Below are 15,471 nucleotides of genomic sequence, written 5' to 3'. Positions count from 1 at the left end.
TCAAGCTCTGCAATGACAGCACGGAGCCTTCTTGGGATTCTCTCTCTGCCTTTCCCCAGCTTGCTTGCGTGTGTTCTCTCTCTCTCTCTCTCTCTCTCTCTCTCTCTCTCTCTCTCTCTCAAAATAAATAAACAAACTTAAAAAAAAAAAAGTCCAGGGAAGCCCTGACCTCCCCTCTGACTGGAATGACTATTTAGAGTGACAAAGCTAATACACATTGTAAAGAGCAGCAAAAAATGTTACATGTTAGATTATGGCCAGAACGCTAAAGGTACCGCAGCCTTCCACAGAGGCTGGAGTAGTCAGGAAGGGACATTAGGAGGTACAGAGGTGGCAGGGAATGTGGGACCAGGAGAAGCCTGGCCAAAGAGGGAGGCAAGAGGCAGTGGGTGGTAAGGCGGAGGCCTCAGGGATGAGAGTGAATACTACTGATTGTAATAGCAATTTGAGACCACTAAGAGATGTGGGACAGATGAGGGATGTGATGCAAGTGACATTTAAGAAACAGTTTGCAGGATGGACTAGGGAGTGAAGGTGGTGGTGAAGGGTAGTCTGAAAGTGAGTAAATGGGGGTCGGAGGGTTAGAGGCGATTCTCCAGAGTGCAGTGCTAACGAGCTAGACTAGGGAGTACCTGTGGTAAGCAGAATATTTCCACAGGATTTGATGAAATATAAATAAGAGAAGTATTTTAATAGAAGGATTGATCTTTTTTGTTGTTTTGGTGTTTTTCGTGGGTTTTCTGCTTTTAAGAAGAAGGACAGTGGAAGTAAAGCCTAATTAATAGAACAGTAGGGGTGCCCGGGTGCCTCAGTTGGTTAAGTGTTTGACTTCACCTCAGGTCATGATCTCACGGTTCAAGCCCCATATGGGGGTGGGGGCCTCTGCTGTCAGCACAGAGCCCCCTTCAGATCCTCTGTCTCCCTCTCTCTGCCCCTCCCACCCCCCTCTCTCAAAAATTAAATAAACATATAATAGAACAGGCGTATCTTCTACTGAACAGGAGTATCTTCTACTTCTACCCTCTACTGGGAGGTAAAGTTGAGGGACAGAGCTACTTTAAGAAAGAAGATAATTAAGTGTGGCTTAGATATGCTGATATGTGGGCGGGAATCATTGTTTGAGATCAGTCCCCATCAGAGAGACTCTGAATCAAGACTTTTGTCCAGCTTGGCACCCATTATGACTAACACTGTTTCTATAATGCCACCAGGCTCTTCCAGAAGAGTAAGAAAGCATCATATATTCCTTGACTCAAGATAATGCCCAGAGGGGCGCCTGGGTGGCTCAGTTAAGTATCCGACTTCTGCTCAGGTCAAGATCTCATGGTTCCTGGGTTTGAGCCCCACTTCAGGCTCTGTACTGACAGGTCACAGCCTGGAGCCTGCTTCCAATTCTGTGTCTCCCTCTCTGTCCCTCCTCTGCTCACACTCTCTCTCTCTGTCTCTGTCTCTGTCTCTCTCTCTCTCAAAAATAAATAAACATTAAAAAATTAAAAAAAAAAAAAAAACAGAAAACATAGTACCCAGAACTTTGCTAAAAGGGAAGTAGGTCACCAACTAGACCCCAAGATCTGACCTTTGTTGCCCACCCGTTTTTACTCACCCACCGTTGTCCCACATTTTTCCTTAAGCTCTTCTTTTCAGCTTCTCTTAACTCAGGCAAATGGAAACAGAAGCCACCTCTCAAATGATAGCAACTGCCCTGGCAAGACCTCCAGCCAGCCCAAACCACCTAGACCAGTTTGACTGTAACCCCCAAAATTCCTGCTTATGCAGATGGACAGTGGAGTGACTGGACCCCTAGAATGACCAACATTCTACTACCGTTACTTTATGATAATACTAAAATCTCCACCCATGGAGAAGCACAAATCTCATTTACATACCATACAATGTATATATAGACATGTTTCTGTAAGGCATATGCACAGTCTTATACCTTCCTCTACATAGGATGACAGGTTGATAAGTTTCCTTATCCGAATATTCATAAGGGCACCTGGGTGGCCTAGTTGGTTGATTTACCAACTCTTGGTTTTGACTCAGGTCATGTTCTCACAGTTCATGGGATCAAGGTCCACTCTGGGCTCTGGGCTGAGCCTGGAGCCTACTTAAGATTCTCTTTTCCTCCCTCTCTCTCTGCCATCCCTCCACACATGTGTGTGCTTGTGTGTGCACATGTGCTCTCTCTAAATAAACATTTTAAAAACTCTCTCTCCCTCCCTCTGCCCCTCTCCCCTGCTCACCCCCTCCCTCTCTCTCAAAAATAAAAATAAATATTAAATAAATAAATATTCATCCTAACCCTAAATAAAAGGAACCCCTTCACCCTTGCTCATGGAGTCATGGCTTTCGAATTTATTCCCCATGATCTCCTTATTTGCTGCAAATAAGGTTTTCTTTGTACAACAACTCCACCCGGTGTATCTGTGACTCACCAGGGAGTGAACTCATGTTGATTCAGTTATAATCCTGTGTCTTCAGTATTGATTCAGATTACATTGACTTAACTAATTAATAATGATAATAATAAATTACCCTGAGGGGCGCCTGGGTGGCGCAGTCGGTTAAGCGTCCGACTTCAGCCAGGTCACGATCTCGCAGTCTGTGAGTTCGAGCCCCACGTCGGGCTCTGGGCTGATGGCTCAGAGCCTGGAGCCTGTTTCTGATTCTGTGTCTCCCTCTCTCTCTGCCCCTCCCCGTTCATGGTCTGTCTCTCTCTGTCCCAAAAATAAATAAACGTTGAAAAAAAAATTTTAAAAATAATAAATTACCCTGAGAGATGTGCTTACTTAATGGGTCAATGTGCATAGGAACCAGTAAGCCCACAGCTCTTACTGGTGAAAAATTGGACTTAAAGGGCTCAGAAGATGTTAACTAACTGGGATTTAAGTAAAATTAAAAGGAATAAGTAAATAAATGAATAAATAACAAACACAGAAAAAATAAATTAAGAGGAGCTGTGGAATTACACCAAGTGAAATTTGAATCCAAGAAACCCACTCACTAATCACTATGTGACCTTGGGAAAATTACATGAATTCTCACAGTCTCTGCTATAAAGTGTAAATAAAATTTCTCAGGAAGGAAGGAAGGAAGGAAGGAAGGAAAAAGAAAGAAAGAAAAGAAAGAAAGAAAGAAAGAAAGAAAGAAAGAAAGAAAGAAAGAAAGAAAAAAGAAAAGAAAAGAAAAAAGAAAAGAAAGAGAACGAAAGAAAAAGAAAAAAAGAAAAGAACTCAGAAGGTTGGGCCACTCGGCCAGTAGAGCATGCCACTCTATCTCAGAGTTGTAAGTTCGAGCCCCACGTTGGGTGTACAAATTACTTAAAAATAAAATCTTAAAAAAAAAACTCAAGATGGAATTTTATTTTTTTTAATTTTTTAATGATTATTTTTTGAGAGAGAGAGAGACGGAGCACGAGCAGGGGAGTGGCAGAGAGAGGGAAACATGGAATCCAAAGCAGGCTAACAGCACAGAGCCCAACGTGGGGCTTGAATTTATGAACCATAAGATCATCACCTGAGCCAAAGTCAGATGCTTAATTGACTGAGCCACCCAGGTGCCATTTAAGATTGAATTTTAAAAATTCCAGGGGCACCAGGCTAGCTCAGTCAGTAGAGCAGGCGACTCTTGGTCTCAGGGTTGTGAATTCAGGCTCCACGTTTGAGTATAGAGATTACTTAAAAATAAAATATGTAAAAATAAAAAAATAATTTAACAAAATAAAAAATAAAAATAATCCAGAAACTGGAGCCTCGTTCAGTCCCCTGGCAGGTCAGGAACGGAGGGGAGGATCCATGAAGACCCAAGTCTTGAGGTACTTTCCCTTGCACAGTGAAAGGAAATATACAGACTAACTAGAACTTCAATTTTTCTCTCTCTTACATCATAATTTCCTTCTGAAATTGCCCTGATTTTCCAGTTAAGAACATCACAGTTCCTCTGGTGTATTCGTCTTGGGAAGGCTGAGGGAAGCAAGAAGCAGGAGGAAAGAGGGATCTGCCCTTCTCTATTTCCTTCCAGCTCCTGAAGAGAAAGGGTAACAGCCTATTGGGGAAACAGGGTGGAGGATATCACTAGAGGCAGCAGAAAGAATCACTGCCTTGGAAGAAGGAGAGAAAATATATCAAAAAGACAGTAGAACAAACATTCTGGTTTCCCTGTGTAAGCTGGAAAAAGTCTACCCTCTAGAAGGCTAAGGAAAAGAAAGAGAAGAGCACCGTCCAAATCCAGGATTATGCTGAATTTGTGTGTACAAGACACTTCCGGAAAGAAGTATCTGCTATGGAGTTGGGAGACATGAGACTAGACCTGAGACTAGACCTGCAAAAAAAAAAACAAAAAAAAAAACCTGAGTCATCACTGTAAAGATGAAATTTAATTATTTTTAAAATATACGTGAGAAGGAGCAAGAACTAAATGCATCACAGCTAAAACCTTCTTAGGAGTGGCGCCTGCATGTTAGATCTTTGCATCGTCTTCCTTTTGCAGCTACTTAATAACCTGCATTGCGGGCTCTCACTCATTGCGCTCTTCTTGGCGGTAATTTGGCGCTTCTACCACCAGGTGGAGATGTCCCACCGCTTTTCACTTATCCACGAGAAGAGAGGCTCTCAAGAAACTGGGGGTTGGGGGGAGGGGTCAGGTTCTTTCGTTCCACTAGTTACACAAATAAGCACTTGCCTTCATGCCCAAGAGCGAAAAGAATTTGGAGGGTGAGCATAAAAGGTCAGGCAGTGGCTGCCTCTTCCTCTCTTTTTGTTTTCTTAGTTCTTTGGTTTCCATGGGGATCTGTGTTTGAGCAGCAACTCAGAAGCCATTGACTGCCCCTCAAGGCTTGGGGCTGAGCCCAGAGACAGGCTGGGACGAACAGCGGGAGCTGGAACGGGTGCAAAGGAAGAGAAAATTTATTTGGTAAATTTGGACAGCGACGGCAAAAGATGAGGACAGGTACAGGAGGAGCGATGAGGTGGAATGAGACGCTCAGAGGAATGTAAAAGGCAGTGTTTTCGTTGAAGTAAAATTTGCAAACATTACTATCTTTTCAAAACCTCGTCTAAGTGTGCATTGTCTTCTCACCATAGATTGTTTCAGGACACACTCTCCGAGCCCTGGATATTACCAGGTCCTCTCCCGTCTCTATCCAAAAACATGACTGCAGACAAGTGCCAGAACCTGCCTCATGCCCTTCTCTTGTGTCCTATTCCCAAAACCCTCCGGAGCAAGAGACGAGACCTCCGGGGAAAGACCACTGCACAGTATTCCCCAGGCAGGGTATAGCATCAGGCACATAGTAGGTTCTCAAGAATATATTTGTTGAATGGATGATTAAATAAATGAGCAATGAAAACAGGATGACTAATCTTTCTTAGTTCTAGCTGGAGAGAAGACAAAGTAAGGACAAAGAAAAAAAATATTGTCTTTTTTTCTCATCAAATTCGTGAGGATGTAAATGTCCTCACTCACAGATCAGTTCATTCAAAGATTGATGCGGGTGTTTTGTTGTTGTTCTGCTTAAATCAGAGGTTTTCCACATTTGCATTACTAACAGTCATTTCTAAGAGTATTTGCATTTCCGTCAGCTTGGGCTAATATCCAGTATCCATTCACAGATAGCAGTCAATCTACATATGAACAGCCTCTACGGAGAGATTGGATCTACTCTCCCCTTACCCCCCAGCCCCACCCTTCCTCCTCACTTTCTCTCCCATTACCCAGTCTAATTACCACTTTTTGTAATTTTATTTATTTGCTTGCCTTTCTGTTGCTTGTCACCTCCCACCGGTAACACGAAGCTCCTTGCTGCGTGCCTCACAGAGACTTCTACTTTAAATTTTAGACTCTAAATGTTCCAGTCTTACCTTTTTTTTGAAAACTCCAATTTAAATGAATTCTTCCTGCTCCTGCTTTTAATCTTCCACTCTCCCTTCCCTTCCGCTCTCCAAATGGAAGTGACCTTTCCTTCTTCTGACTGTGGACAGGTGTGATCTGCAGCTCTCATAGAACTCGTCACTCACTCCTATCCAGGCCAGCATAATAATATTAGCCATCAAATGTAGTGAGCTTGCAAGATTGGCCAGGCACCAGCACAAATGCTTTAACTGAGTTTTGTTAAATCACTTTTATATGAGGAGACTGAGGCTCAGAGAAGTTAAGTAAAATGCCCAAAGTCATGCATTGGATAAGGTGGTGAAGACACTTTAAACCCAAAGAGTCACACAGAATACACAGATTCTTTGGAGCACAGACTTTGTTATAAGACAAATGTGTTAGAGCCTCAGTTCCATAATTCACAACCGCATGCCTCTCACCAAATTACTAATCTATCCAAACCTCAATTTCCTAACTGGTAAAAGGAGGATAATAATATCCACCTCACAAGATTACTGTAAGAAAGCATCCAAGGAAAGAACCTCATGTAGCCTCTTCACAAAGAAGTGGCCCATAAAGAGTCTGTTAACGTTACGTGATTACCTGTTTCATCCCTTATGCCATATTAACACTCCCTCAAGAAGGGCCTGCTTTTATTTTCTTTGCATTTATAACCTCTAGCACAGTGCTTTATATGTAGTAACTAACCACAGACATTTGTTTAACTGATGGATGGATGGATGGATGGATGGATGGATTGCAGGATTTTTTACCTCAATACCAAGGGTTCATTGTCTTGGCCATTTTGAAGAATGAAGAGGTGGACACGAAATGAGCAGTAGGCAAAAGTTTATTAGAGTATAAGTTTAGAAAGTAAGAACAGTAGGAAAGCTCTCTTTGCAAAGAGGGGATATTCGAAAATGAATGCCCAAGACTATAGGCAAGTGTCTTTGTTTTATAAGGTTCTGGCCAGCCCCGCCTTCCCTTCCCCCTCCTTCCTTCTCAGGCTCTACCTTACTGGCTGGATAACTCTAGGTGCTGGGTTGTCTATTCTGATTGGCTCAACTCTGTCGTGTGAGGAGTCAGACTGGTCATACTGTCCCTCATATAACATAAGGTTTATGGTCTACTTTTGTTTAGTTAGGTATTTTGACTGTCAAATCAGGGGAACCTGAGGGGGAGTAGGTGGTATCTATTACATTCTTAAGAGGAACCTTACACCAGAGGGGGTTTGCTGTAGTCAAAAGCTCCCAGCATTGTTCCAAAATATGTGTTCTTCCCCACCCAGGGACCTCAGGTCCTAACCTTTCTCTCTCTGCCTATTTTATCCTATCTTTCCCTATCATCAGTGGATGGATGGATGGTGGATGGATGGAAAGACAGAGGAGGAAAGAATGGAGGAATGGATAATTTATTGCCTGTGGACAATCAGTCCAAATCTCCCTTCTTCTTCCCATGGAACTTCACGCAGGCTTCTACAAAATTTTCTCACATTGTATTCTATTTCTCTGTTTATCATTGTCCCTCTTCTCAAGGAGAGACAGGGTCCATGTCTTATTTACCTTTGTAACCCCAGCATCTCAATTCTCTTGTGCCTCTCTTGATGTGGTCATGAGTGTGATTTCGTGTTGAGAGAAGTATATATTTTTTATTCTACTTGCACAATTCAGGCCCAGTGTCTGAAATATGAAATGCAGTTGATAAATGTTTGTTGAGAGTATAATTAATTGAAAGACTTAGCTTGGTCCTATGTCCCAAAAGGATTTCTCTGGTCTGGGCTTAAATTTAAATCCTGAGGTGATTCTGCCATCTGGAGATAACAGAATCATAAACCTATAAGCTGCTTTGGTTTTTTACTGGACTTACTCCTGGAGGTCACAGAGATCAGCAGGTCTGAGGGTTGTTGATGGATTTTAATATTTTAAATTAATTTAATCCAATTAAATTTCAACACATAAATTCAATTATAATTACATTAAGGTCTACAAAAGAAAGAGACAAACAACAATGTAAAGAATGCAGTCATTCAAACTCTGGCATTCCACTCAATGAACCCAGAGTGAGTCTCAGGTGTCTTGTCCCTTTCTAATATGAGTGTGATTTTATATTAAAAGTGCATATTAGGGGCGCCTGGATGGCTCAATCAGTTGAGTGTTAGGCTTCAGCTCAAGTCATGATCTCAGAGTTCGTAAGTTAGCCCCGCATCGGGCTCTGTGCTAACAGCTCAGAACCTGGAGGCTGCTTCAGATTCTGTGTCTCCCTCTCTCTCTGCCCCTCCCCTGCTTGTTCTCTCTCTCTCCCTCAAAAATAAATAAACACTAAAAATTTTTAAATAATTAAATAAAAGTGCATATTAGGGACCCCTGGGTGGCTCAGTCGGTTGAGCGTCCAACTCTTGATTTCAGCTCAGGTCATGATCCCAGGGTCTTAGTATTGAGCCCCAAGTCAGGCTCCATGCTGAGTGTGAAGTCTGCTTAAGATTCCCTCTCTCTCTCACTCTCTCTCTCTCTCAAAAAAAAAATCTAAAAAAAAAAAAAATAGAAGTGTAGGGACACCTGGCTGGCTTAGTCAGTAGAACATGCAACTCTTAATTTTGAGGTGATGAGTTCAAGCTCCACATTGGGCACAGAGATAGATAGATAGATAGATAGATAGATAGATAAAAAAAAATTTTAGGTGCATGTTTTTTATTCTACCTACCCCCTAAATGCAGGCCACCTACATCATTCTATAGTCAGCCACAGAAACCATCTTCTGTCAAACTAGTCTCTGGTATATTCTTCCTCAGGGTTTTTTCAGCTTTGACTCTAAGTGATTTTTGTCCTAAGCAATGGCTTTAGGGGTGCTTGGTGGCTAAGTCGGGGTTAAGTGTCCGACTTTTGGTTTCGGCTCAGGCCATGATCTCACGGTTCGTGGGTTCGAGCCCCGTGTCAGGTTCTTCACTGACAGCACGGAGCCTGCTCGTGATTCTCTCTCCCTCTCTCTATGTGCCCCACCCCATCTCTCTCTCTCAAAATAAATAAATAAATAAACTTTTTTTTAAATGATGCTCTAGCAACTGATTCCCATTGATTATTTTATTGTAAAACTGTATGTAGAAATTGTTGCAATAGACACATTTTGTTGATTGATGTGGATCCATATAAAACAAAGAGGTTAAAGCTAGGTGAGAAAATCATCAGATTCCTCCAATAAAAATGGAAATGTCTGTCATATAAGCTCTAGAAGTGAAGTAGGCTTTCAAAAGGAGTTTCTGTAGGGCAGAAAGGACATGAGGGTATGTTCACATACATCATGCTCACCTAGCATAGAGTGGATAACCAGTGGGCATCAGAGAACAGCCAAACTATAATTTCATATAGGGGCACCTGGCTGACTCAGTCAGTAGAGCATGTGCCTCTTGATCTTAGGGTTGTGGGTTTGAGCCCCACACTGGCTGTAGAGATTACTTAAAAATAAAGTATTTGAAAAAAAATAAAAATAAATAATAAAAATAAATAAAAAATATTTTTAAAAATACATATAAATGTTTTTTATAAAAATTGTATTATCTTTATGTGTATATATATATACACACATATTTATATATAAATATTTAAAATATGTATTATAAATATATAAATATGTTTAGGCTCCACACCCAGCACAGAGCCCAACACAGAGCTTGAACTCATGACCCTGAGATTAAGACCTGAGCTGGGATCAAGAATTGGACACTTTAACCAACTAAGCCACCTAGGCACCCCTGTATTCTATATATTTTTAATGCTTTTATTTTAAATAGATATTAAATTTAAAAGGGGTTTCATAGTACCATAATGGTAATGACACATTTTTGTTTGTTTTCCAAGATATTTAATTATGTCATGTGACTTTATTGAGTTTATTCCTAAGGCCATTTTCAGATATCTTGGTGAGGAGGGAGGGATGTGTTCCTTCTTTCATTTCAAGAAAAAAGTCAATACTAGGATTTCAAGCTGACTGAATAAAGATGGACAACTTGGAAATGGTTTGTGCATGAGAAGGATGGCAAGGTTTGTAGTATAAAGATAGGGATAGGTGATGGAAAAAATAACCCCTTGAGTAACAGGCCTATTGCTCCCAATCTCCCTCTTTACCCTCTCTTTCCTTTCAGACTTCTATCCAATTTTTTGGAAACACACACACACACACACACACACACACACACACACACACACAGGTAACATTTACCTCTTGACCAAAAGATGGGAACAGAGGTCATTGAACCACATGGGGTAAAGCAATCTCATGGTGAAGAATTTGGTAATGAAATTCCTCCTCCATCATCCTCAATTTCTCCTCCAAATCCACTGACCCCTCTCCTCCTGGTCTTTGTGTATACATTTAAATATATATATATATATATATATATATATATATATATATATATATTATATCCATATATTTTTACATCTCTCTCTCTCTATACACACACACACACACACACACACACACACACACACACACATACATATATATACAAATAGATTCCATTGAATTAAGTGGAATGTAGAATGAAGAAATGTACCAACTGGGTGGCTGAGTTGGTAAGGTGTCCATCCAACTCTTGATTTTGGCTCCGGTCATGACCTCAGGGTTTGTGGATTCGAGCCCCACATTGGACTCTGTGCTGATAGTGCAGAGCCTGCTTGGGATTCTCTCTCTCTCTCTCTCTCTCTCTCTCTCTTTCTCTCCCCACCACGAGCCCCATGGTGCAGTGGAAAGGGAACTTCTCTGAGCTATGATCTGGTCTGGAGAAACTCTTGAAAAGTCACTTAACCTCCCTTGGTCTTAGTTTCCCTATCTGAAAAGTTAGACATTTAGAGATGATCCCTCTGGCCCCTTCCATTCCCAAAGTCCTTGAGAGTCTACTAGCTCCTTTTCTTCAAGGTTCTTCCTGAAGGCTCTGAGCATGTTTCTATCATAGGTTGTCAATTCTCTCTATTTTCTGAGGTACTTCACTCCCTATGTGCTATTCTTCCAAAGACTGGCCTCTACAACTTAACTATTTCTTTCCCATCCATCTGATTTGTTTTCCTTTTTCATGGCCTGGGATTATCTATTTTTTTTCTTTCTTTCTCATTATGTTCCCCCTTCATCCTACTGTTTTTACCTGATCTCCATCCTTTGTTGCTTTTCTTTCAAATATTCAACCTCAACTTTAAAAAATTGTTCCTATAATTTCTCCCCTGCAAACACACATGCTCACACAATCTTCCCCACCCCCACCCTAGCCTTCTCCCACTGCCGGTCAGGCTCATGGCCCTTCCCCCACAACCTCCCTTTCCTGTTCCACTACCTCCTTCTCTTCACAAACTCCCATTTCCCCTTTATTTAACATGAGTAACATGGAGAAATGAAGGAAAGAATAAATCCTGTCCTTCCTCTTATGAATGTTTAAATTCCTGCCGTCCACTGCAGAATGAACTCTGAAAAGAAACACCAGACAAGCCTCAGTCTGAATGACCCTCCTTGATCTTCACTCCCTCCCTTTGCCCCTAAAACACCATGGCAACTGCCACCTGAAAGAGGCCAGGCGGAAATCATCTAATAAGACCAGGGATTGTTTGCCCATGCTTTCTTATTTAGTCAATTTTTGCAAAGGGCACTTTCCCCGTACTCTTTATTGCCTGACTCCCTGAATGCTAGCAAGACCAAAAAAAAAAAAAAAAAAAAAAAAAAAAAAAAAAATCTGGTAGTGTAGGTAGTTATGGGAACTGAAATTTGTTGTAGATATTTCCTTGTCGGTCTGGAAATCTTGTTTAGGAGTTAGACATTTGAGTCATGCCCCAGGTCTGCAGCCGGAAAGTGAGGTCTATAACAGAGGCAGAAATCAGTGGGATGGCAATAAAGTGTCACTGGGACCAAAAAACAGGCAATGCCAATCAGGCATTGCTGGGGGCAGTTTCAACCTGCCATTTATCAGCTCTTTATGAACTAAGCCTCAGTTTCCTCATGTGTAAATTGAGGTGTTCTGCATGTCTAAGATGATAATTACATAATGCTTTCTTTACAAAGTTATTTTAAGGGTTAAATGAGGTTATATAGTCAAAGGGTATGGCACACAGAATGCGCCCAAACTGTGATTACCCTTATCAATAGAAACATCCATGCCTTTGTAGATTCCGAACTTAGTTCTGCAATTAACATCAGATTCCTTCCTCCTCGTAGGACCCTAAGTCTTCTGGAGGGAGAGGAACTGCCTCCACGATGCCTCCTCTTCTACAAATTAGGAAAAAGGAGGGGTGCTCAGAGCAGCGTGTTGTCCTGACAGAAGAGGCCTTGAATAAAATGCCAAAAAAAAAAAATGTGCTGGGCCCTGATATGACTATAGTTGTATTTTTAGGACAAAAGCCACTCTGAGTTTAGAAACACTTTTAAATGACTTAAAAGCACATTAATCCCGGGGTGCCTGGGTGGCTCAGTTGGTTAAATGGCAGACTTTGGCTCAGGTCATAATCTCAAGGCTCGTGAGTTCCAGCCCCACATGGGGCTCTCTGCTGTCAGCACAGAGCCCACTTCAGATCTTCTGTCTCCCTCTTTCTCTGCCCCTCCCCTTTTTATTAAAAATTAAAAAAAAATCAGCAAACATTTGGCCACCAGGAGTTACTACATGTGAAAGGTATGTTATCTATTCTGGCCACAGGCTGGACTCCCTTCCCATGTACATGGATTTCCTGCAACACTGCAGTTGCCTAGGAATCTAGAGCTCAAGGTTTAGAAACCACCAAACACAAATGCCTCTGCAAAAGAATCATTTAAGAGTTTCTTGAAAACTCTTAGGCCCCACCCCTAGAGATTCAGTAGATCTAGGAGAGAGAGGAGGAATGTGAATTCGGTAACTCCCCGTGTGACGGGTAAGCAAAAGGGACGGTGAATCCCGCGGGGTGTATAAAGCTCTGGAAATTAGCATTCCTCACTAGCTCCTCGTCTTTCTCTTCCAAGGATCTCATTCCGATCACCTTTCCTTTGTTCCTCACAGTTCAGGGCTTCTTTAACGGGGGTGTCGTGCGGACATCACAAACCAAAACGTGTTGGAAAATCTCTGAGAGTCCAACATAATGACTGGTTTTCTTTAAAAAGCAACAACTCATCTTTGCTTTTTGAGGACTGAATTTTGATGCTAACAATACCTTCACATCTGTTTGTACTAAGTCAGAGGCAACCTGTGCTCACAAATGAAAGATGCAGGGATTAGGCTCAAGTGGTCTGGCTTGATAATTGGCTCTGGGATGTAAACACCACAACAGTACTTTAAGCTATTCCTGAGGAGAGAAAAAAAATATTAGGCTAACAGCCAATAGAAAAGCCAATACAGAAAATGTTGATAAAATTAGAAAATAGCATAAGAAGGAGCCACAGAGCCAAAAGAAAGAGCCCGTCTTCACCACCAGCTCGCCCCATCCAGAATACTCCCCCAGAGCCTCCCAGGCTCCTACACATGGGAAGGAACTGGGGGTAGAGTGCCAGAAGAAGTCCCTTTTTCCTATCCTTCCTTATCTTCAATGCCCTTGAGTGCCTCTTCAATTTCTTGGGAATGCAAGCGCTCAGTTTACAAGGTCAAAAGACCATGAAATGTTTTCCAAAAATCAAATCGTCATTTGAACAATGAAAAGTGTTTTAATATTCTCTTCTGCTATTAAGTCAGTCTCTCTGTCTCTGTGTGTGTCTCTCTCTCACTCTTTTTCTCTCTCTCATTTCTCTCTCCTCCTTTCATTTTCTCGCTCTTTCTCTCCCTCCCTGTCCCCCCTTCCCCTCCCCTCTCCACTTCACCACACACAGAAACCCCTTTTCAAAGGGGCTTTTTTCCAACTCAGTGAAGTAAAGTCTTTGCCCCTTTGTGGGGAAGGCTCATTAACATTCCCACAGCAGCATCTCTTCAAGGATTTTACTTTTGTAACTCTGTGGGGAGGTCAAGAGGCCACAGAGGAGAGGTAAAAGGAAAAAAATGGTAAATGGGGGAGGGCGGAAGAAAGGAGAGGAGGGGAAAGAGTCCTTCCTTTCACAATAAGGCCAGCAAAAAGGAGGGAGGGAAAAAACTAGGAAAAGACAAGACAGGCAAGACCCAGGAAGGACACAAATGTTGGACCCCCAATTCTGCCCTCAGACATCATAGACTCTTGCAAAGACCAGGAAGCTATATTATTTCTCTTGTTTCTTCCCCACCCCACCCCACCCCCCAAAATGGAAGTAAACGATGGAAACAGTAGGCTGAGAGAGACAGGATCCAATCTATTCCACTGAGGAATTAGAAGCTTCCCTGGTCTCAGGGTCCCCATTTCCCCTACAATAGCCTGGTGATAACTGCACCTGCCACACAGAGAAGTTAACAGGATGAATTAGACAATGTCAGCAAGACTTCCAAGAGCGGAACATGAGGGAGCCACCCAGGGTCCTGACCCCGAAGAACCGGGAATATAATGGAGGTTCGGTGAACGCCAAAGCAGAGATCAGAGGGCTTCCCAAACCCCTTCAGATGTGGGTACCTGCCTCCTCATTTCTCACCAGCAACCTTCCAGCCATCTGTTGTCTCTCTCTCCCTTTCTTAGCATTGTCACCCAGCCTGGACCTGGGTAAGGGAGGCAATCGGGGGAATTTTGCACCAGACACTGTGAGTGAGCTTGGTTTTATTTTTCTCTGAAGACGCAGCCATCAGAGATTTATATCACTAAACTCCAAAAGGGAAAAGAATTCTCACTTTCCTAATGGATGCTGTTTCAGACGCTCTCTCATCTCAGCCAGGAGAGTAAAAGGTAAATGAGATTAGGAGAGGACTTACTGCATCATAGGGAAGAGCTGGGACACAGCTGGATAGTCTATGCCCAGTAGCACAGTTTTACTCAGACACCATGGGACACCATGGCCAGAAATTAAAGAATAACTGAATCACCCTTAATGTGCAGGCTGAGAGCAGATACCTCGCTGGTTCCCAAATGATGTATTTTAGAGATGGAGAATTTTTCTTGATGTTTATTTTTGAGAGAGAGAGAGAGAGAGAGAGACAGCACAAGTGGGGGGGTCAGAGAGAGGGAGACACAGAATCTGAATCAGGCTTCAGGCTCTGAGCTGTCAGCACAGAGCCCGACGTGGGGCTGGAACCCACAAACCGTGAGATCATGACTTGAGCCAAAGTTGAACACTTAACCAACTGAGCCACCAGGCGCTCCTGTAGAATTTTTTTTTTTAATTTAAATTCTAGTTAGTTAACATACAGTGCAATATTTGTTTCAGCAGAAGAATTCAGGGATTCATCACCTCCACACAACAGCCAGTGTTCATCACAAGTACCCAACATCCATCTAACCCATCACCCTTCCTCCATCAACCCTCAGTTTGTTCTCTGTCTTTAAGAGTGTCTTGTGGTAAGTTTCCCTCTCAAGACAGAGACATTTTTCAAGGTCAAATATGATATCCACAAGGAAATTCTTTCCGCAGAATCCTTGTCAGTTTTCAGCCTCTGTGAGAGATTACTACAGAGAGCTTACCCATTTACTGGAAAATCCATTACACTATTAGAAAGTTCCTTCATACTGAGCTGGAAGTGCCTCCTTGTAGATTCTACTCTGGAGTAGATAGAAC

This window comes from Leopardus geoffroyi, chromosome B3 (genome assembly GCF_018350155.1).
Source record: "Leopardus geoffroyi isolate Oge1 chromosome B3, O.geoffroyi_Oge1_pat1.0, whole genome shotgun sequence".
Taxonomy (NCBI): Eukaryota; Metazoa; Chordata; class Mammalia; order Carnivora; family Felidae; genus Leopardus; species Leopardus geoffroyi.
Note: the sequence above shows the minus strand (reverse complement) of the source record.